Genomic DNA, 24,884 nt, shown 5'->3' on the forward strand with positions numbered 1-24,884 from the left:
TCCGTGGCCTCCAACTGCTCTTAAACGCTAGTAAAACTAAATGCATGCTCTTCAACCGATTGCTGCCCACACCCGCCCGCCTGACTGCTCATGCTGCCAAACATAACCTTGTAAAATTGACTATCCTACCGATCCTCGACTTCGGCGATGTCATTCATAAAATAGCCTCCAACACTCTACTCAGCAAACTGGATGCAGTCTATCACAGTGCCATCTGTTTTGTCACCAAAGCCCCATATACTACCCACCACTGCGACCTGTATGCTCTCGTCGGCTGGCCCTCGCTACATATTCGTCGCCAGACCCGCTGGCTCCAGGTCATCTATAAGTCTTTGCTAGGTAAAGCTCCGCCTTATCTCAGCTCATTGGTCACCATGGCAACACCCACCGGTAGCATGCGCTCCAGCAGGTATATCTCACTGGTCATCCCCAAAGCCAACACCCACTTTGGCCGCCTTTCCTTCCAGTTCTCTGCTGCCAATGACTGGAACGAATTGCGAAAATCGTTGAAGTTGGAGACTTATATCTCCCTCACTAACTTTAAGCATCAGCTATCTGAGCGGCTTACCGATCGCTGAAGCTGTACATAGCCCATCTGTAAATAGCCCACCCAACCAACTACCTACCTCATCCCCATATTGTTTTTATTGACATTTTTGCTCTTTTGCACACCAGTATTTCTACTTGCACATCATCTGCACATCTATCACTTCAGTGTTAATTTGCTAAAGTGTAATTACTTCACTACTATGGCCTATTTATTGCCTTACCTCCTTACTCCATTTGCACAAACTGTATATAGATCTTTCTATTGTGTTATTGACTGTACTTTTGTTTATCCTATGTGTAATTCTGTTGTTTTTTGTCGTGTGGGCAGATGAGGGGAAAAGAACATCTGCAGGAAATGAATTGAAATTCAACTCGGACCAATGGGTCAACGCATCACAAGACTAAATGCAGTGGTGATATCTTCTCCCAGTATCGAATAACTGCTAGTTTTGCCAGGACACTCCTTATCTCTTCGTTTTCCACACAGCTTAGATCCTTTATGCTCCCATTACCACACACTTTATTCCCATCATGCATTCCATTCCATTTGCAACAAGGCACTAAAGTAATACTGCAAAAATGTAGCAAAGCAATTCAATTTTTGTCCTGAATACAACATGTTTTGTTTGGGGCAAATCCAATACAACACATTACTGAGTACCACTCTTCATATTTTCAAGCATAGCGGTGGCTGCATCATGTTACAGTGGGGGGGAAAAGTATTTGATCCCCTGCTGATTTTGTACGTTTGCCCACTTACAAAGAAATGATCAGTCTATAATTTTAATGGTAGGTTTAAATGAACAGTGAGAGACAGAATAACAAACAAAAAAAATCCAGAAAAACACATGTCAAAAATTTTATTAAATGATTTGCATTTTAATGAGGGAAATAAATATTTGACCCCACTGCAAAACATGACTTAGTACTTGGTGGCAAAACCCTTGTTGGCAATCACAGAGGTCAGACGTTTCTTGTAGTTGGGCACCAGGTTTGCACACATCTCAGGAGGGATTTTGAACCACTCCTCTTTGCAGATCTTCTCCAAGTCATTAAGGTTTCGAGGCTGACGTTTGGCAACTCGAACCTTCAGCTCCCTCCACAGATTTTCTATGAGATTAAGGTCTGGAGACTGGCTAGGCCACTCCAGGACCTTAATGTGCTTCTTCTTGAGCCACTCCTTTGTTGCCTTGGCCATGTGTTTTGGGTCATTGTCATGCTGGAATACCCATCCACGACCCATTTTCAATGCCCTTGCTGAGGGAAGGAGGTTCTCACCCAAGATATGACAGTACATGGCCCCGTCAAATGATGCGGTGAAGTTGTCCTGTCCCCTTAGCAGAAAAACACCCCCAAAGCATAATGTTTCCACCTCCATGTTTGACGGTGGAGATGGTGTTCTTGGGGTCATAGGCAGCATTCCTCCTCCTCCAAACACGGCGAGTTGAGTTGATGCCAAAGAGCTCCATTTTGGTCTCATCTGACCACACTTTCACCAGTTGTCCTCTGAATCATTCAGATGTTCATTGGCAAACTTCAGACGGGCATGTATATGTATTCTTGAGCAGCGGGACCTTGCGGGCGCTGCAGGATTTCAGTCCTTCACGGCGTAGTGTTACCAATTGTTTTCTTGGTGTCACCTTCTCACCAAGCTGCTTGGCGATGGTCTTGTAGCCCATTCCAGCCTTGTGTAGGTCTACAATCTTGTCCCTGACATCCTTGGAGAGTTCTTTGGTCTTGGCCATGGTGGAGAGTTTGGAATCTGATTGATTGATTGATTGATTGATTGCTTCTGTGGACAGGTGTCTTTTATACAGGTATCAAGCTGCGGTTAGGAGCACTCCCTTTAAGAGCGTGCTCCTAATCTCAGCTCGTTACCTGTATAAAAGACACCTAGGAGCCAGAAATCTTTCTGATTGAGAGGGGGTCAAATACTTATTTCCCTCATTAAAATGCAAATCAATTTATAACATTTTTGACATGCGTTTTTCTCTATATTTTTGTTATTCTGTTTCTCACTGTTGAAATAAACCTAACATTAAAATTATAGACTGATCATTTCTTTGTCAGTGGGAAAACATACAAAATCAGCAGGGGATCAAAATACTTTTTTCCCCCCACTGTATATGTCTGCTTGAAATTGTTAAGGACCACAGAGTTTTTCAAGATAAAAAAATGTATGGAATGGAGCTAAGAACAGGCAAAATCCTAGAGGAAAACCTGGTTCAGTCTGCTTTCAGCAGACACATGGGAGATAAATTCACCTTTCAGCAGAACAATAACCTACTTTAAAACACAAGGTCAAGGTGTTGCTTACCAAGAAGTGAATGTTCCTGAGTGGTCGAGTTACAGTTTTGATTAAATCTGCATGAAATCTATGGCAAGACTGAAAATGGCTGTCTAGCATTGATCAACAACAAATTTGACAGAGCTTGAAGAATTTTGAAACTAACAATGGGGAAATATTGTACAATCCAGGTGTACAAAGCTCTTCGAGACTTACCCAGAAAGACTCACATTATACATACACAGGTGTAATTTTAGCACGTGCAGTTTATGTATATATTACACTTGCTATCCAATAGCAATGTGTTTCTATCGGCAATATTTTGACTTCTGTGTTGAAACATGTCTCTATGCCCTGATTTGTTTAGTTTTTTTACTGTATGATGTATTGATGTTTTTCTGTTTTGTAGATAATGTTCCCATGTCTAGATGTTCATCTATCTCTAGATGTTTTAGGGACTACAGATGGAAATTAGCTATTAGCTAAATCTGTGTCAGGTTTTCTCAGTGCTCCGAGACTTATGTTCTTGTTGTATATTGTCGCTGCCAAATAAACTTAATCAATTTTTTAAAGATAGTAATTATAAATACGTAGCAGGGGAAGAAGGCTTCATAAATTGTGCTCTGTAGCCATTTTGAGAGAGCTGGTGGTAAACTGTGTGGTAAAAATCTATACAGATTACAGATGAATGCAGATCGTTTTTCTTGAGTATTTATGACCAACTTTGTTTCGTAAATCAGCTTTCCTGGGTTATTTAGTGGGGATTCGCTTCGGCCGACTTTTCTTCCCACTTTTATGAACATGTATTGTGTTATCAGAATGCCATATCTTGCCTATCACACAATGGATTTTAGAGCTTTTATCCTTTCACCCTCATTCCAAAACACTGGCATTTGAGTGGATTGGACACTTGAGCTGTTGCTAAGGTTAACCATTGAGAAAGGACATAAAGCTAACCAGGGACTACTGGGAGTCTTGCTGAATAAACCAATTAACTACACAGAGATGGAGCCAAGAGGAAGCATTTCTGGCTGGCTACTGCTGCCAAGCCAAGCTCACTCTGACAGAGTGGCAAGAGGGCCTGTGAGGGAAATGCAAAAGCACAGTAATACAATACAGGTAATGAAGCATCATGTTGGAGAGATGCCAATGAGTCACTTCAGCTGCAGGTGTTGCTTGATAGAGGGAGAGTCTCCAGCCAAAAATCAATGTGCTCCTAGTGGGAACCACAAAGTTCAAGAGAACTCCCTCTTTGGTCTATTTAGGCCCAATTCAGCCTTCATTTTGACATTTGTTTTGATGAGTGATCAAATGTGAGGATACACAAGCTGTAGAAATTAAACCACATGCTCATAAGCGCCTATCACCCTCAAACTCAACACTGGACCTCGAAGCCAGTTCTGCTCCTTTTTTCATTGTTTCCCTCTGATCAGGGACTGATTTAGACTTTGGGACTGATTTAGATGAGCTTTGAGAGCAATATGGTGTTGAACGCTGAGCTGTAGTCAATGAATAGCATTCTCACATAGGTGTTCCTTTTGTCTAGGTGGGAAAGGGCAGTGTGGAGTGCAATAGAGATTGCATCATCTGTGGATCTGTTAGGGCGGTATGGAAATTGGAGTGGGTGTAGGGTTTCTTGGATAATGGTGTTGATGTGAGCCATGACCAGCCTTTCAAAGCATTTCATGGCTACAGACGTGAGAGCTACGGTTCGGTAGTGATTTAGGCAGGTTACCTTAGTGTTCTTGGGCACATGGACTATGGTGGTCTGCTTAAAACATGTTGGTATTACAGACTCGGACAGGGAGACTTTGACAATGTCAGTGAAGACACTTGCCAATTGGTCAGCGCATGCTCGCAGTACACGTCCTGGTAATCCGTCGGGCCCTGCGCCATTGTGAATGCTGACCTGTTTAAAGGTCTTACTCACATCCGCTGCGGAGACCATGATCAGACAGTCATCCGGAACAGCTGGTGCTCTCATGTATGTTTCAGTGTTATTTTCCTCGAAGCGAGCATAGAAGTTGTTTAGCTTGTCTGGTAGGCTTAATTCACTGGGCAGCTCTCACCCATGCTTCCCTTTGTAGTCTGTAATAGTTTGCAAGCCCGTCCACATCCGAAGAGTGTCAGAGCTGGTGTAGTTCAATTCGATCTTAGTCCTGCATTGACGCTTGCCTGTTTGATGGTCCGTCGGAGGGCATAGCGGGTTTTCTTTTAAACTTCCGTGTTAGAGTCTCCCTCCTTGAAAGCGGCAGCTCTAGCTTTTAGCTCAGTGTGGATGTTACCTGTAATCCATGGCTTCTGGTTGGGGTATGTACGTACAGTTACTGTGGGGATGACGTCATCTATACACTTATTGATGAAGCCAGTGACTGATGTGGTGTACTCCTCCATGCTATCGGAAGAATCCCAGAAATATTCCAGTCTGTGCTAGCAAAACAGTCCTGTAGCTTAGCATCTGCTTCATCTGATCACTTTTTTATTGACTGAGACACTGGTGCTTCCTGCTTTAATATTAGATTGTAAGCAGGAATTAGGAGGATAGAATTATGGTCAGATTTGCCAAATGGAGGGTGAGGGAGAGCTTTGTATGTGTCTCTGTGTGTGGAGTGAAGGTGGTCTAGACTTTTTTCCCTCTGGTTGCACATTTAACATGCTGATAGAAATTTGATAAAATGGATTTAAGTTTCCCTGCATTAAAGTCCCCGGCCACTTGGAGCGCTGCCTCTGGATAAGCGTTTTCCTGTTTGCTTATGGCGGAATACAGCTCATTAGTGCAGACTTAGTGCCAGCATCGGTCTGAGGTTGTACAGTTGAAGTCGGAAGTTTACATACGCTTAGGTTGAAATCATTAAAACTCGTTTTTCAACCACTCCACAAATGTCTTGTTAACAAACTATAGTTTTGGCAAGTCATTTAGGACATCTACTTTGTGCATGACACAAGTAATTTTTCCAACAATTGTTTAGAGACAGATTAATTCACTGTATCACAATTCCAGTGGGTCAGAAGTTTACATACACTAAGTTGACTGTGCCTTTGAACAGCTTGGAAAATTCCAGAAAATTATGTCATGGCTTTAGAAGCTTCTGACATGCTAATTGACATCATTTGAGTCAATTTGAGGTGTATCCGGTGGATATCCTGTTAGGGCTAGGGGGCAGTATTGACACGGCCGGATACAAAACGTACCCGATTTAATCTGGTTACTACTCCTGCCCAGTAACTACAATATGCATATAATTATTGGCTTTGGATAGAAAACACCCTAAAGTTTCTAAAACTGTTTGAATGGTGCCTGTGAGTATAACAGAACTCATATGGCAGGCAAAAACCTGAGAAGATTCCAAACAGGAAGCGCCCTCTCTGACAAGTTGTTGTTCATCTTGGCTCTTTTTATTGAAGACTGAGGATTTTTTGCCGTAACGTGACACTTCCTACGGCTCCCATAGGCTCTCAGAACCCGGGAAAAAGCTGAATGATATCGAGGCAGCCTCTGGCTGAAACACATTATCGCGTTTGGATAGTGGCTGGTCAGAATACTCTGAGACTCACGCTCGTGCACGAGGGCACGAGATGTATTTCTTTTCTCTCTCTTTGTATGTATACAGGCTTTCCCGGTCGGAATATTATCGCTTTTTTACGAGAAAAATTGTATAAAAATTGATTTTAAACAGCGGTTGACCTTCTTCGAAGTACGGTAATGGAATATTTAGAATTTTTTTGTCACGAAATGCGCCATGCTCGTCACCCTTATTTACCATTTGGGATAGTGTCTTGAACGCACGAACAAAACGCCGCTATTTGGATATAACAATGGATTATTTGGGACCAAACCAACATTTGTTATTGAAGTAGAAGTCCTGGGAGTGCATTCTGACGAAGAACAGCAAAGGTAATAACATTTTTCTTAGAGTAAATCTGACTTTGGTGAGTGCTAAACTTGCTGGGTGTCTAAATAGCTAGCCATGTGATGCTGGGCTATCTACTGAGAATATTGCAAAATGTGCTTTCACCAAAAAGCTATTTTAAAATCGGACATATCGAGTGCATAGAGGAGTTCTGTATCTATAATTCTTAAAATAATTTATGTTTTTTGTGAACGTTTATCGTGAGTAATTTTGTAAATTCACCGGCAGTGTGAATGAAGATCATCAAAGGTTAGTGCTGCATTTAGCTGTGGTTTGGGTTTATGTGACATATATGCTTGCTTGAAAAATGGCTGTGTGATTATTTCTGGCTGGGTACTCTCCTAACATAATCTAATGTTTTGCTTTCGTTGTAAAGCCTTTTTGAAATCGGACAGTGTGGTTAGATTGAGTCTTGTCTTTAAAATGGTATAAAATAGTCATATGTTTGAAAAATTGAAGTTTTTGCATTTTTGAGGTATTTGAATATCGCGCCACGGGATTACACTGGCTGTTAGGTAGGTGGGACGCAAGCGTCCCACCTAGCCCATAGAAGTTAAATTTCAAGGCCTACCTTCACTCTGTGCCTCTTTGCTTGACATCATGGGAAAATCATAAAAATTGTAGACTTCCACAAGTCTGGTTCAAACTTGGGAGCAATTTCCAAACACTTGAAGATACCACGTTCAGCTGTACAAACAATAGTCTGCAAGTATAAACACCATGGGACCACGCAGCCATCATACCGCTCAGGAAGGAGACGGCGTTCTGTCTCCTAGAGATGAACGTGCTTTGGTGCGAAAGTGCAAATACCCAAGGAACCAGGACCTGTGAAGATGCAGGAGGTACAAACAGGTACAAAAGTATCTATATTCACAGTAAAACGAGTCCTATATCGACATAACCTGAAAGGTCGCTCAGCAAGGAAGAAGCCACTGCTCCACAACCGCCATTAACCTCTCTCGAGTATGTGGGACGAAATCGTCCCATCTGAGTCAACAGCCAGTGGAAAGTGGCGAAATACAAAAAACTAAAAAAATGCTATAACTTCAATATCTCAAACATATGACTATTTTACACCATTTTAAAGACAAGACTCTCATTAATCTAACCACATTGTCCGATTTCAAAAAGGCTTTACAACGAAAGCAAAACATTAGATTATGTTAGGAGAGTACCCAGCCAGAAATAATCACACAGCCATTTTTCAAGCAAGCATATATGTCACATAAACCCAAACCACAGCTAAATGCAGCACTAACCTTTGATGATCTTCATCAGAGTCACACTGGATGGTTTTCCGGTGAATTTACTAAATTACTCACCGATAAACGTTCACAAAAAACATAACAATTATTTTAAGAATTATAGATACAGAACTCCTTTATGGAATCGCGGAGTGTCCGATTTTAAAATAGCTTTTCGGTGAAAGCACATTTTGCAATATTCTGAGTAGATAGCCTGGCCATCATGGCTAGCTAATTTGGCACTCACCAAACTCAGATTTACTATAAGAAAAATGATTACCTTTGCTGTTCTTCGTCAGAATGCACTCCCAGGACTTCTACATCAACAGCCAATGTTGTTTTGGTTCCAAATAATCCATAGTTATATCCAAATAGCTGCGTTTTGTTCTTGCATTCGAGACACTATCCAAGGGTGACGCGCCGGTGCGTATCGTGACAAAAAAATTCAAAATATTCCATTACCGTACTTCGAAGCATGTCAAACACTGTTTAAAATCAATTTTTATGCGATTTTCCTTGTTAAATAGCGTTAATATTCCAACCGGGAGCTGTTGTATCGCGATCAAACACTGAAAGTAGAAAATGGAAAGTCGTACTGCACGAGCAGTGTCATGTTCTCAGAAGGAGCACTCTCCAAAACCCTGTGTTTTAGCCCAGGGACTGCAGAGTTATCATTCCACATTCTGGGCGCCTTCTGAGAGCCTATGGGAGCCTCAGAAAATTGTCACGTTACGGCAGAGATCCTGTATTTTCGATAAAGAGGCTACAGAAGGCCAAGAAATGGTCAGACAGGGCACTTCCATATAGAATCCTCTCAGCTTTTGGCCTGCCATATGAGTTCTGTTATACTCACAGACACCATTCAAACAGTTTTAGAAACTTTAGGGTGTTTTCTATCCAAATCTACTAATTATATGCATATTCTAGTTTCTGGGCAGGAGTAGTAACCAGATTAAATCGGGTACGTTTTTTATCGCGTGAAAATACTGTCCCCTACCTAAACAGGTTAAACAATTTAAGGGTACCAAATACTGATTAGTGTATGTAAACTTCTGACTCCACTGTACAACCTCAGACCGATGCTGCACTAAGTCTGCACTTATCGAGCTGTATTCCGCCATAAGCAAACAGGAAAACGCTTATCCAGAGGCAGCGCCCAAGTGGCCGGGGACTTTAATGCAGGGAAACTTAAATCCATTTTTATCAAATTTACCAGCATGTTGGGAAATGTGCAACCAGAGGAAAAAAAGTTAGACCACCTTCACTCCACACACAGAGACACATACAAAGCTTCCTCACTTTCTCCATTTGGCAAATCTGACCATAATTCTATCCTCCAAATTCCTGCTTACAATCTAAATAAGCAGGGAAGCACCAGTGTTAGTCAATAAAAAAAGGGATCGATGAAGAGATGCTAAGCTACAGGACTGTTTTGCTAGCACAGACTGAATATTTATTTTTCCTATAGCATGGAGGAGTACACTACATCAGTTACTGGCTTCATCAACAAGTGTACAGATGACGCTATTCCCACAGTAACTGTACGTACATACCCCAACCAGAAGCCATGATACATGGCGTAACATTCACACTGAGCTAAAAAGCTATGAGATGAGGGAGACTCACACTTGAAGTTTGGGAAAGAAAAACCCGCTATGCCCTCCCGACGACATCAAACAGGCAAGCGTCACCGCAGGACTAAGATCGAATTGAATTACACCAGCCTGGAGCACTTCTTCGGATGTGGACGGGCTTGCAAACTATTACAGACTACAAAGGGAAGCATGGGTGAGAGCTGCCCAGTGAAATTAAGCCTACCAGACAAGCTAAACAACTTCTATGCTCTCGCCCGAGGAAAAATAACACTGAAACATACATGAGAGCACCACTGTTCTGGATGACTGTCTGATCATGGTCTCCGGAGCGGATGTGAGCAAGACCTTTAAACAGGTAGCATTCACAATTTAAGCGCAGCCCGACGGATTACCAGGACGTGTACTGCGAGCATGCGCCACCACCTGGCAAGTGCCCTACTGACATTGTCAAAGTCTTCCTGTCCGAGTCTGTAATATCAACATGCTCTTAAGCAGACTCACCAGTAGTCCATGGCCCAAGAACACTAAGGATCGCCAAATCACTACCGAACTGTAGTCTCCATCGTCTGTAGCATGAAATGCTTTGAAAGGCTGGTCATGGCTCACATCAACACCATTATCCAAGAAACCCCACACCCACTCCAACCTCCATACCCCATTTCAACAGATCCACAGATGATGCAATCTCTATTGCACTCCAGCACCTCGGCCCTTTTCCCACCCAGACAAAAGGAACAACACCTATGTGAGAATGCTAATCATTGACTACAGCCGCTCAACACCATATTGCTCTCAAAGCTCATCTAAATCAGTCCTAAAGTTAAAATCAGTCCCTGATCAGAGGGAAACAATGAAAAAAAAGGAGCAGAACTGGCTTCTGAGGTCCAGTGTGTTGAGTTTGAGGGGTGATAGGCGCTATGAGCATGGGGTTTAATTTTCTACAGCTTGTGTATCCTCACATTTGATCACACATCAAAACAAATGTCAAAATGAAGGCTGAATTGGGCTAAACAGACCAAAGAGGGAGTTTTCTTGAACTTTGCGGTTCCCATTAGGAGCTGATTTTTGGCTGAGACTCTCCCTCTATCAAAGCAAACACCTGCAGCTGAAGTGACTCATTGGATCTCTCCCAAATTACATGATGCTTCATTACCTGTATTGTATTACTGTGCTTTTGCATTTCCCTCACAGGCCCTCTTGCCACTCTGTCAGAGTGAGCTTGGCTTGGCAGCAGTAGCCAGCCAGAAATGCTTCCTCTTGGCTCCATCGTGTAGTTAATTGGTTTATTCAGCAAGACTTAGCAGTCCCTTCCTGGTTAGCTTTATGTCCTTTCTCAATGGTTAACCTTAGCAACAGCTCAAGTGTCAATCCACTCAAATGCCAGTGTTTTGGAATGAGGGGGTGAAAGATAAAAGTAAAATCATTGTGTGATAGGCAAGATATGGCATTCTGATAACACAATACATGGTCTATGTAAGTGGAAGAAAAAGTGGCCGGATCCTCACTAAATAACCCAGGAAAGCTGGATTTACGAAACAAAGTTGGTCATAAATACTCAAGAAAAACGATCTGCATTCATCTGTAATCTAGATAGATTTTTACCACACAGCTTACCACCAGCTCTAAATGGCTACAGAGCACAATTTATGAAGCCTTCTTCCCCAAGCATGTATTTATAATTACTATCTTTAAAAAAATTTATTAAGTTTATTTGGCAGCGATAATATACAACAAGAACATAAGTTGGAGCACTGAGAAAACCTGACACAGATTTAGCTAATAGCTAATTTCATCTGTAGTCCCTAAAACATCTAGAGACAGATGAACATCTAGACATGGGAACATTATCTACAAAACAGAAAAACATCAATACATCATACAGATAAAAACTAAACAAATCAGGGCATAGAGACATGTTTTCATACAGAAGTCAAAATATTGTCGAGAAACACATTGCTATTGATAGCAAGCAATATATAATAAACTGCACGTGCTAAAATTACACCTGTGTATGTATAATGTGAGTCTTTCTGGGTAAGTCTCAAGAGCTTTGTACACCTGGATTGTACAATAATTCTCATTGTTAGTTTCCCCCAAAATTCTTCAAGCTCTGTCAAATTTGTTGTTGATCAATGCTAGACAGCCATTTTCAGTCTTGCCAGATTTCATGCAGATTTAATCAAAACTGTAACCTCGATTCACCAGGAAATTACTTGTTGCAAGCAACACCTGACCTGTGTTTTAAAGTAGGTATGTTTGGGTTGAAAGGTGAATTTATCTCCCCATGTGTCTGCTGAAAGCAGACTGAACCAGGTTTTCCTCTTCAGGATTTTGCCTGTTCTTAGCTCCATTCCACAGCATTTTTTTTATCTTGAAAAAACTCTCTGTGGTCCTTAAAAATACCCCAAGCAGATATATACAGTGGGGAAAAAAGTATTTGATCCCTGCTGATTTTGTATGTAAATTTCCCACTTGAAGAACAAAGAAATGCATCAGTCTATAATTTTAATGTCTAGGTTTATTTCAACAGTGAGAAACAGAATAACAAAAATATAGAGTAAATGCATGTCAAAATGTTATAAATTGATTTGTATTTTAATGAGGGAAAATAAGCATTTGGACCCCTCTCAATCAGAAAGATTGGTTTCTAGGGTGTGTTTATACAGGTAACGAGCTGAGATTAGGAGCACGCCTTAAAGGGAGTGCTCCTAACCGCAGCTTGATACCTGTATAAAAGACACCGTCACAGAAGCAATTCAATCAATCAATCAATCAATCAGATTCCAAACTTCCACCATGGCCAAGACCAAAGAACTCTCCAAGGATGTCAGGGACAAGATTGTAGACCTACACAAGGGCTGGAATGGCCACAAGACTATCACTAAGCAGCTTGGTGAGAAGGTGACACCAAGAAAACAATTGGTAACACTACGCCGTGAAGGACTGAAATCTCTGCAGCGCCTGCAAGGTCCCGCTGCTCAAGAAACAGGCGATAATGCCCGGCCTGAAGTTTGCCAATGAACATCTGAATGATTCAGAGGACAACTGCGAGCGTGTGTGGCCAGATGAGACCAAAATGGAGCTCTTTGGCATCAACTCAACTCGTGTTTGGAGGAGGAGGAATGCTGCCTATGACCCCAAGAACACCATCTCTCCACCGGCCAAACATGGAGGTGTGGTGGCTTACTATGCTTTGGGGTGTTTTTTTCGCTAAGGGGACAGGACAACTTCACCGCATCATTTGACGGGCCATGTACCGTATATCTTGGGTGAGAGGGGTCAAATACTTATTTCCCTCATTAAAATGCAAATCAATTTATAACATTTTTGACATGCGTTTTCTCTATATTTTTGTTATTCTGTTTCTCACTGTTGAAATAAACCTAACATTAAAATTATAGACTGATCATTTCTTTGTCAGTGGGAAAACATACAAAATCAGCAGGGGATCAAAATACTTTTTTCCCCCCACTGTATATGTCTGCTTGAAATTGTTAAGGACCACAGAGTTTTTCAAGATAAAAAAATGTATGGAATGGAGCTAAGAACAGGCAAAATCCTAGAGGAAAACCTGGTTCAGTCTGCTTTCAGCAGACACATGGGAGATAAATTCACCTTTCAGCAGAACAATAACCTACTTTAAAACACAAGGTCAAGGTGTTGCTTACCAAGAAGTGAATGTTCCTGAGTGGTCGAGTTACAGTTTTGATTAAATCTGCATGAAATCTATGGCAAGACTGAAAATGGCTGTCTAGCATTGATCAACAACAAATTTGACAGAGCTTGAAGAATTTTGAAACTAACAATGGGGAAATATTGTACAATCCAGGTGTACAAAGCTCTTCGAGACTTACCCAGAAAGACTCACATTATACATACACAGGTGTAATTTTAGCACGTGCAGTTTATGTATATATTACACTTGCTATCCAATAGCAATGTGTTTCTATCGGCAATATTTTGACTTCTGTGTTGAAACATGTCTCTATGCCCTGATTTGTTTAGTTTTTTTTACTGTATGATGTATTGATGTTTTTCTGTTTTGTAGATAATGTTCCCATGTCTAGATGTTCATCTATCTCTAGATGTTTTAGGGACTACAGATGGAAATTAGCTATTAGCTAAATCTGTGTCAGGTTTTCTCAGTGCTCCGAGACTTATGTTCTTGTTGTATATTGTCGCTGCCAAATAAACTTAATCAATTTTTTTAAAGATAGTAATTATAAATACGTAGCAGGGGAAGAAGGCTTCATAAATTGTGCTCTGTAGCCATTTTGAGAGAGCTGGTGGTAAACTGTGTGGTAAAAATCTATACAGATTACAGATGAATGCAGATCGTTTTTCTTGAGTATTTATGACCAACTTTGTTTCGTAAATCAGCTTTCCTGGGTTATTTAGTGGGGATTCGCTTCGGCCGACTTTTCTTCCCACTTTTATGAACATGTATTGTGTTATCAGAATGCCATATCTTGCCTATCACACAATGGATTTTAGAGCTTTTATCCTTTCACCCTCATTCCAAAACACTGGCATTTGAGTGGATTGGACACTTGAGCTGTTGCTAAGGTTAACCATTGAGAAAGGACATAAAGCTAACCAGGGACTACTGGGAGTCTTGCTGAATAAACCAATTAACTACACAGAGATGGAGCCAAGAGGAAGCATTTCTGGCTGGCTACTGCTGCCAAGCCAAGCTCACTCTGACAGAGTGGCAAGAGGGCCTGTGAGGGAAATGCAAAAGCACAGTAATACAATACAGGTAATGAAGCATCATGTTGGAGAGATGCCAATGAGTCACTTCAGCTGCAGGTGTTGCTTGATAGAGGGAGAGTCTCCAGCCAAAAATCAATGTGCTCCTAGTGGGAACCACAAAGTTCAAGAGAACTCCCTCTTTGGTCTATTTAGGCCCAATTCAGCCTTCATTTTGACATTTGTTTTGATGAGTGATCAAATGTGAGGATACACAAGCTGTAGAAATTAAACCACATGCTCATAAGCGCCTATCACCCTCAAACTCAACACTGGACCTCGAAGCCAGTTCTGCTCCTTTTTTTCATTGTTTCCCTCTGATCAGGGACTGATTTAGACTTTGGGACTGATTTAGATGAGCTTTGAGAGCAATATGGTGTTGAACGCTGAGCTGTAGTCAATGAATAGCATTCTCACATAGGTGTTCCTTTTGTCTAGGTGGGAAAGGGCAGTGTGGAGTGCAATAGAGATTGCATCATCTGTGGATCTGTTAGGGCGGTATGGAAATTGGAGTGGGTGTAGGGTTTCTTGGATAATGGTGTTGATGTGAGCCATGACCAGCCTTTCAAAGCATTTCATGGCTACAGACGTGAGAGCTACGGTTCGGTAGTGATTTAGGCAGGTTACCTTAGTGTTCTTGGGCACATGGACTATGGTGGTCTGCTTAAAACATGTTGGTATTACAGACTCGGACAGGGAGACTTTGACAATGTCAGTGAAGACACTTGCCAATTGGTCAGCGCATGCTCGCAGTACACGTCCTGGTAATCCGTCGGGCCCTGCGCCATTGTGAATGCTGACCTGTTTAAAGGTCTTACTCACATCCGCTGCGGAGACCATGATCAGACAGTCATCCGGAACAGCTGGTGCTCTCATGTATGTTTCAGTGTTATTTTCCTCGAAGCGAGCATAGAAGTTGTTTAGCTTGTCTGGTAGGCTTGCGTCACTGGGCAGCTCTCACCCATGCTTCCCTTTGTAGTCTGTAATAGTTTGCAAGCCCGTCCACATCCGAAGAGTGTCAGAGCTGGTGTAGTTCAATTCGATCTTAGTCCTGCATTGACGCTTGCCTGTTTGATGGTCCGTCGGAGGGCATAGCGGGTTTTCTTTTAAACTTCCGTGTTAGAGTCTCCCTCCTTGAAAGCGGCAGCTCTAGCTTTTAGCTCAGTGTGGATGTTACCTGTAATCCATGGCTTCTGGTTGGGGTATGTACGTACAGTTACTGTGGGGATGACGTCATCTATACACTTATTGATGAAGCCAGTGACTGATGTGGTGTACTCCTCCATGCTATCGGAAGAATCCCAGAAATATTCCAGTCTGTGCTAGCAAAACAGTCCTGTAGCTTAGCATCTGCTTCATCTGATCACTTTTTTATTGACTGAGACACTGGTGCTTCCTGCTTTAATATTAGATTGTAAGCAGGAATTAGGAGGATAGAATTATGGTCAGATTTGCCAAATGGAGGGTGAGGGAGAGCTTTGTATGTGTCTCTGTGTGTGGAGTGAAGGTGGTCTAGACTTTTTTCCCTCTGGTTGCACATTTAACATGCTGATAGAAATTTGATAAAATGGATTTAAGTTTCCCTGCATTAAAGTCCCCGGCCACTTGGAGCGCTGCCTCTGGATAAGCGTTTTCCTGTTTGCTTATGGCGGAATACAGCTCATTAGTGCAGACTTAGTGCCAGCATCGGTCTGAGGTTGTACAGTTGAAGTCGGAAGTTTACATACGCTTAGGTTGAAATCATTAAAACTCGTTTTTCAACCACTCCACAAATGTCTTGTTAACAAACTATAGTTTTGGCAAGTCATTTAGGACATCTACTTTGTGCATGACACAAGTAATTTTTCCAACAATTGTTTAGAGACAGATTAATTCACTGTATCACAATTCCAGTGGGTCAGAAGTTTACATACACTAAGTTGACTGTGCCTTTGAACAGCTTGGAAAATTCCAGAAAATTATGTCATGGCTTTAGAAGCTTCTGACATGCTAATTGACATCATTTGAGTCAATTTGAGGTGTATCCGGTGGATATCCTGTTAGGGCTAGGGGGCAGTATTGACACGGCCGGATACAAAACGTACCCGATTTAATCTGGTTACTACTCCTGCCCAGTAACTACAATATGCATATAATTATTGGCTTTGGATAGAAAACACCCTAAAGTTTCTAAAACTGTTTGAATGGTGCCTGTGAGTATAACAGAACTCATATGGCAGGCAAAAACCTGAGAAGATTCCAAACAGGAAGCGCCCTCTCTGACAAGTTGTTGTTCATCTTGGCTCTTTTTATTGAAGACTGAGGATTTTTGCCGTAACGTGACACTTCCTACGGCTCCCATAGGCTCTCAGAACCCGGGAAAAAGCTGAATGATATCGAGGCAGCCTCTGGCTGAAACACATTATCGCGTTTGGATAGTGGCTGGTCAGAATACTCTGAGACTCACGCTCGTGCACGAGGGCACGAGATGTATTTCTTTTCTCTCTCTTTGTATGTATACAGGCTTTCCCGGTCGGAATATTATCGCTTTTTTACGAGAAAAATTGTATAAAAATTGATTTTAAACAGCGGTTGACCTTCTTCGAAGTACGGTAATGGAATATTTAGAATTTTTTTGTCACGAAATGCACCATGCTCGTCACCCTTATTTACCATTTGGGATAGTGTCTTGAACGCACGAACAAAACGCCGCTATTTGGATATAACAATGGATTATTTGGGACCAAACCAACATTTGTTATTGAAGTAGAAGTCCTGGGAGTGCATTCTGACGAAGAACAGCAAAGGTAATAACATTTTTCTTAGAGTAAATCTGACTTTGGTGAGTGCTAAACTTGCTGGGTGTCTAAATAGCTAGCCATGTGATGCTGGGCTATCTACTGAGAATATTGCAAAATGTGCTTTCACCAAAAAGCTATTTTAAAATCGGACATATCGAGTGCATAGAGGAGTTCTGTATCTATAATTCTTAAAATAATTTATGTTTTTTGTGAACGTTTATCGTGAGTAATTTTGTAAATTCACCGGCAGTGTGAATGAAGATCATCAAAGGTTAGTGCTGCATTTAGCTGTGGTTTGGGTTTATGTGACATATATGCTTGCTTGAAAAATGGCTGTGTGATTATTTCTGGCTGGGTACTCTCCTAACATAATCTAATGTTTTGCTTTCGTTGTAAAGCCTTTTTGAAATCGGACAGTGTGGTTAGATTGAGTCTTGTCTTTAAAATGGTATAAAATAGTCATATGTTTGAAAAATTGAAGTTTTTGCATTTTTGAGGTATTTGAATATCGCGCCACGGGATTACACTGGCTGTTGAGTAGGTGGGACGCAAGCGTCCCACCTAGCCCATAGAAGTTAAATTTCAAGGCCTACCTTCACTCTGTGCCTCTTTGCTTGACATCATGGGAAAATCATAAAAAATTGTAGACTTCCACAAGTCTGGTTCAAACTTGGGAGCAATTTCCAAACACTTGAAGATACCACGTTCAGCTGTACAAACAATAGTCTGCAAGTATAAACACCATGGGACCACGCAGCCATCATACCGCTCAGGAAGGAGACGCGTTCTGTCTCCTAGAGATGAACGTGCTTTGGTGCGAAATGTGCAAATCATACCCAGAACAACAGGAAAGGACCTTGTGAAGATGCAGGAGGTACAAACAGGTACAAAAGTATCTATATTCACAGTAAAACGAGTCCTATATCGACATAACCTGAAAGGTCGCTCAGCAAGGAAGAAGCCACTGCTCCACAACCGCCATTAACCTCTCTCGAGTATGTGGGACGAAATCGTCCCATCTAGTCAACAGCCAGTGGAATCGAGTGGCGCGAAATACGAAAAACTAAAAAAATGCTATAACTTCAATATCTCAAACATATGACTATTTTACACCATTTTAAAGACAAGACTCTCATTAATCTAACCACATTGTCCGATTTCAAAAAGGCTTTACAACGAAAGCAAAACATTAGATTATGTTAGGAGAGTACCCAGCCAGAAATAATCACACAGCCATTTTTCAAGCAAGCATATATGTCACATAAACCCAAACCACAGCTAAATGCAGCACTAACCTTTGATGATCTTCATCAGATGACACTCCTAGGACATTATGTTATACAATACATGCATGTTTTGTTCAATCAAGTTCATATTTATATCATATTTTGTTTATATCATATTTTGTTCAGAACTAGCATACCCACCGAAAACTTCCGGTGAATTTACTAAATTACTCACGATAAACGTTCACAAAAAACATAACAATTATTTTAAGAATTATAGATACAGAACTCCTTTATGGAATCGCGGTGTCCGATTTTAAAATAGCTTTTCGGTGAAAGCACATTTTGCAATATTCTGAGTAGATAGCCTGGCCATCATGGCTAGCTAATTTGGCACTCACCAAACTCAGATTTACTATAAGAAAAATTGGATTACCTTTGCTGTTCTTCGTCAGAATGCACTCCCAGGACTTCTACATCAACAGCCAATGTTGTTTTGGTTCCAAATAATCCATAGTTATATCCAAATAGCTGCGTTTTGTTCTTGCATTCGAGACACTATCCGAAGGGTGACGCGCCGGTGCGTATCGTGACAAAAAAAATTCAAAATATTCCATTACCGTACTTCGAAGCATGTCAAACACTGTTTAAAATCAATTTTTATGCGATTTTCCTTGTTAAATAGCGTTAATATTCCAACCGGGAGACGTTGTATCCGTTCAAACACTGAAAGTAGAAAATGGAGTCGTCACATGCACGCGCGCACCAGTGTCATTGTTCTCAGAAGGAGCACTCTCCAAAACCCCTGCTGTTTTAGCCCAGGGACTGCAGAGTTATCATTCCACATTCTGGCGCCTTCTGAGAGCCTATGGGAGCCTCAGAAAATGTCACGTTACAGCAGAGATCCTGTATTTTCGATAAAGAGGCTACAGAAGGCCAAGAAATGGTCAGACAGGGCACTTCCCATATAGAATCCTCTCAGCTTTTGGCCTGCCATATGAGTTCTGTTATACTCACAGACACCATTCAAACAGTTTTAGAAACTTTAGGGTGTTTTCTATCCAAATCTACTAATTATATGCATATTCTAGTTTCTGGGCAGGAGTAATAACCAGATTAAATCGGGTACGTTTTTTTATCTGGCCGTGAAAATACTGTCCCCTATCCTAAACAGGTTAAACAATTTAAAGGCAATGCTACCAAATACTGATTGAGTGTATGTAAACTTCTGACCCACTGGGAATGTGATTTAAATAAATAAAAGCTGAAATAAATCATTCTCTCTACTATTATTCTGACATTTCACATTCTTAAAATAATGTGGTGATCCTAACTGACCTAAGACAGGGGTTTATACTATAATTAAATGTCAGAAATTGTGAAAAACAGAGTTTAAATGTATTTGTCTAAGGTGTATGTAAACTTCTGACTTTAACTGTATGTAGACAGCTATAAAAAAATACAGATGTAAACTCTCTAGGTGGTCTACAGCTTGTCATGAGATACTCTACCTCAGGCGAGCAAAATCTTCCTTATATATCATGACCAGCTGCTGTTTACATAGTCCGCCCCCCTTGTCTTACCAGACGCCGCTGTTCCATCCTGCTGATACAGCATATAACCAGCCAGTTGTATGTTGATAATGTCGTCGTTCAGCCACGACTCCGTGAAGCGTAAGATATTACAATTTTGAATGTTCCAATGATTGCATGTTACAGTAGCTAGTAGAACAGAAGGCAGTGGGGTTTATTCGATTGTCTACCAATTCTCAGAAGGCAGCCCAACCTCCATCCTCTTTTTCTCTGTCTTCTCTTCACGCAAATGATGGGGATTTGGGCCTGTTCCCAGGAAAGCAGTATGTCCTTCACATCGGGTTCGTCGGACTCGTTAAAGGAAAAAAAAGTATTCTGCCAATTCGTGGTGAGTATTCTCTGTTCTGATGTCCAGAAGTCATTTTCAGTCGTAAGAGACTGTAGCAGCAACATTATGTACAGATTAAGTTTTTAAAAAGTTACGAACAATGCAAAAAAACTAACAAAAAAAAAACATTCTGTTCGGAGCACGTAAAACGTCAGCCATCTTCTCAGGTGCCATGATTCACCATGATAATGGGCTTTGTCCGCTGAGATTACAGGCGGGGTCCCGTTGAATAAATGACTGATCAATAAAGAAGAGTGATTAGCCATCGGCTAAACATTATTGACAATAAATCAGCATCCAATCAATGGTTGAAAAGGGCAATCCAATATATGACAGATAGGTTTGAACTCAACATTGGCCTTTGACTCTGCGCTAAGGTCAATATTGTGCTTGCATCGGAGCTAGGGAGTATAAGTGACAGATATCTTCCCCTCAAGGAGCTTCAGTGTGACTATTGGGTTTTTCTGACGAGACCAACCACTCTACATGTAAGCTAAACATGTAATTTCGTCAACAGGTACATGAAGTGGTGAAATGTGTGATCTCATGTGAAAACTGAAGTTCACTTCAGAACTAGAGAACCCTGAATGGGAATGTTAGTTCATGCCCATTGAAGAGCCCCTGTGTATAAAGGCAAGCAGACACTCCTCTTGTCAACTGCTATGGGAACAAATTACACTGAGACATGTTGAGAAGATGCTCAGTACTGCAGCTATACCACACAACTGTAAGTGGTAGACAGGGAACTGAAATCAAACCCTGACCAGTAATCAATATAATTTGCCTATAATCCAGTAATACACTTCATAAGAGAGGGAGTAATATTGTTTTGTGCTGATTCTGTGAGGATCAATAAGTCCTTTCAGTTTGTAGATGGTAATTTATTCATAATATCAATGTGAATTAATAATTAATAATTACACCTAACTAATAACCATCCATGTAAAGGTTGCAAATAATATGGTGTAAATCAGGGGTCTCTAACAGGTCGATCATGAGCTTCCACGAGTCTTGTACCCTAAGGACTTAAGAGTTGCAGGGAAGAGTTGCAGGGAAGAGAAGAGATGAGTGTGCCTGCCTATTTTAAAAGCAGGCACATGTAGCTCGCTACATGTTTCATTTTTAAGTAGCTCTCACGCTAGAAATGCTTGGAGACATCTAGTGTTAATCATATACACTGCTCAAAAAAATAAAGGGAACACTTAAACAACACAATGTAACTCCAAGTCAATCACACTTCTGTGAAATCAAACTGTCCACTTAGGAAGCAACACTGATTGATAATAAATTTCACATGCTGTTGTGCAAATGGAATAGACAACAGGTGGAAATTATAGGCAATTAGCAAGACACCCCCAATAAAGGAGTGGTTCTGCAGGTGGGGACCACAGACCACTTCTCAGTTCCTATGCTTCCTGGCTGATGTTTTGGTCACTTTTGAATGCTGGCGGTGCTTTCACTCTAGTGGTAGCATGAGACGAAGTCTACAACTCACACAAGTGGCTCTGGTAGTGCAGCTCATCCAGGATGGTACATCAATGCGAGCTGTGGCAAGAAGGTTTGCTGTGTCTGTCAGCGTAGTGTCCAGAGCATGGAGGCGCTACCAGGAGACAGGCCAGTACATCAGGAGACGTGGAGGAGGCCGTAGGAGGGCAACAACCCAGCAGCAGGACCGCTACCTCCGCCTTTGTGCAAGGAGGAGCAGGAGAAGCACTGCCAGAGCCCTGCAAAATGACCTCCAGCAGGCCACAAATGTGCATGTGTCTGCTCAAACGGTCAGAAACAGACTCCATGAGGGTGGTATGAGGGCCCGACGTCCACAGGTTAGGGGTTGTGCTTACAGCCCAACACCGTGCAGGACGTTTGGCATTTGCCAGAGAACACCAAGATTGGCAAATTCGCCACTGGCGCCCTGTGCTCTTCACAGATGAAAGCAGGTTCACACTGAGCACATGTGACAGACGTGACAGAGTCTGGAGATGCCGTGGAGAACGTTCTGTTGCCTGCAACATCCTCCAGCATGACCGGTTTGGCGGTGGGTCAGTCATGGTGTGGGGTGGCATTTCTTTGGGGGGCCGCACAGCCCTCCATGTGCTCGACAGAGGTAGCCTGTCTGCCATTAGGTACCGAGATGAGATCCTCAGACCCCTTGTCAGACCATATGCTGGTGCGGTTGGCCCTGGGTTCGTCCTAATGCAAGAAAATGCTAGACCTCATGTGGCTGGAGTGTGTCAGCAGTTCCTGCAAGGGGAAGGCATTGATGCTATGGACTGGCCTGCCCGTTCCCCAGACCTGAATCCAATTGAGCACATCTGGGACATCATGTCTCGCTCCATCCACCAACGCCACGTTGCACCACAGAGTGTCCAGGAGTTGGCGGATGCTTTTGTCCAGGTCTGGGAGGAGATCCCTCAGGAAACCATCCGCCACCTCATCAGGAGCATGCCCAGGCATTGTAGGGAGGTCATACAGGCACGTGGAGGCCACACACACTACTGAGCCTCATTTTGACTTGTTTTAAGGACATTACATCAAAGTTGGATCAGCCTGTAGTGTGGTTTTCCACTTTAATTTAGAGTGTGACTCCAAATCCAGACCTCCATGGGTTGATAAATTGGATTCCCATTGATTATTTTTTTGTGATTTTGTTGTCAGCACATTCAACTATGTAAAGAAAAAAGTATTTAATAAGATTATTTCTTTCATTCAGATCTAGGATGTGTTGTTTAAGTGTTCCCTTTATTTTTTGAGCAGTATATTTTAAACCTATAAGGACACCACTTAAATTGCCTCTGCCCTCAGAGAGAGTATTTATGTCATGCATCAGCAACACATATCCATGCAAACCAGTGTGCTATGTATGAATACAAAGGTAATTTCATTATGGATTTGTGTAAACTGTAATATGGAGCCATGGGTTGTTATGCATGTTTACAACTAGTGTGCAGGCAAAGAATGATATGTATCATGCAACTTGTTAATAGAAATCCCTTCATGCACTTTCTTACTGCGTTAGTAATGTCAAGGACTCTTGAGTTCACAACTAGCTTGTTAAAATGATAAGAGATTCATTAGGATTAATCATACTCCAGTAGTCACCACATACAGTATGTGTGATCTCGGTGAACTGAGCATGGCTGGAACCTCAGCTCTCAGCCTGGTGGCATTTCCCATCTGCCTGCAGTAAGAGGTGTTGCTGGGAGATCCATATGGTGGAGGAAGCTGGCCAAAAGAAGGACGGCTGGTTTAAGCCTGCTGTAACCTCACATGGTTCTTATATCACATAATAGAGAAATCAGGAAGAACAAACCTTTACTGATACACACACCTACCAACATTATCAATCTGAGATAAAAACAGCCCTTATTACAGTAATCACTACTGTGCCTTTACATGTACATTTTTGTCATTTAGCAGACACTCTTATCCAGAGCCATTTACAGGATCAAATAGGATTAAGTGCATTACTCAAGGGCACATTGACAGATTTTTTTCACCTAGTGGGCTCGAGGATTCGAACCAATGATCTTAACCGCTAGGCTAGCTGCCACCATTGAGTATGGCACTTAACCCTAATTGCTGCTTGATAAGTGTGTCTGCCAAATGACTAAAATGTACATGTAAAATACATCAGGGATTGGTTGATAGGGCTGCGTCACTCTCGTCTGTGTTTGTATTAGCAGTATAAACGCTGTTACACCAGTGGCTTGGCTGTAAGATTAGACAGACGACACCATTCTGTATACTTCTGGCCCTTCTTTGGACACTGTGTTAACTAACCTCCAGATGAGCTTCAATGCCATACAACTCTCCATCCGTGGCCTCCAACTGCTCTTAAATGCAAGCAAAACTAAATGCATGCTCTTCAACCGATTGCTGCCCACACCTACCCACCGGTCCAGCATCACTACTCTGGATGGTTCTGACTTAGAATATGTGGACAACTACAAATACCTAGGTGTCTGGTTAGACTGTAAACTCTCCTTCCAGACTCACATTAAGCATCTCCAATCCAAAATTAAAACTAGAATCGGCTTCCTATTTCGCAACAAAGCATCCTTCACTCATGCTTCCAAACATACCCTCGTAAAACTGATTATCCTACCGATCCTTGACTTCGGTCATGTCATTTAGCCTCGAATACTCTACTCAGCAAATTGGATGCAGTCTATCACAGTGCCATCAGTTTTGTCACCAAAGCCCCATATACTACCTACCACTGCGACCTGTTCTCTCTTGTTGGTTGGCCCTCGCTTCATATCTGTCGCCAAACCCACTGGCTCCAGGTCATCTATAAGTCATTGCTAGGTAAAGTCCCGCCTTATCTCAGCTCACTGGTCACCATAGCAGCACACGCTCCAGGAGGCATATTTCACTGGTCACCCCCAAAGCCAATTCCTCCTTTGGCCGCCTTTCCTTCCAGTTCTCTGCTGCCAATGACTGTAACTAACTGTAAAAATCACTGAAGTTGGAGACTCATATCTCCCTCACTAGCTTTAAGCACCAGCTGTCAGAACAGCTTACAGATCACGGCACATGTACATAGCCCATCCAACTACCTCATCACCATATTGTTATTGTTTTTTTTGCCCCTTTGCACCCCAGTACCGCTACTTGCACACC

This window comes from Salmo salar, chromosome ssa05 (genome assembly GCF_905237065.1).
Source record: "Salmo salar chromosome ssa05, Ssal_v3.1, whole genome shotgun sequence".
Taxonomy (NCBI): domain Eukaryota; kingdom Metazoa; phylum Chordata; class Actinopteri; order Salmoniformes; family Salmonidae; genus Salmo; species Salmo salar.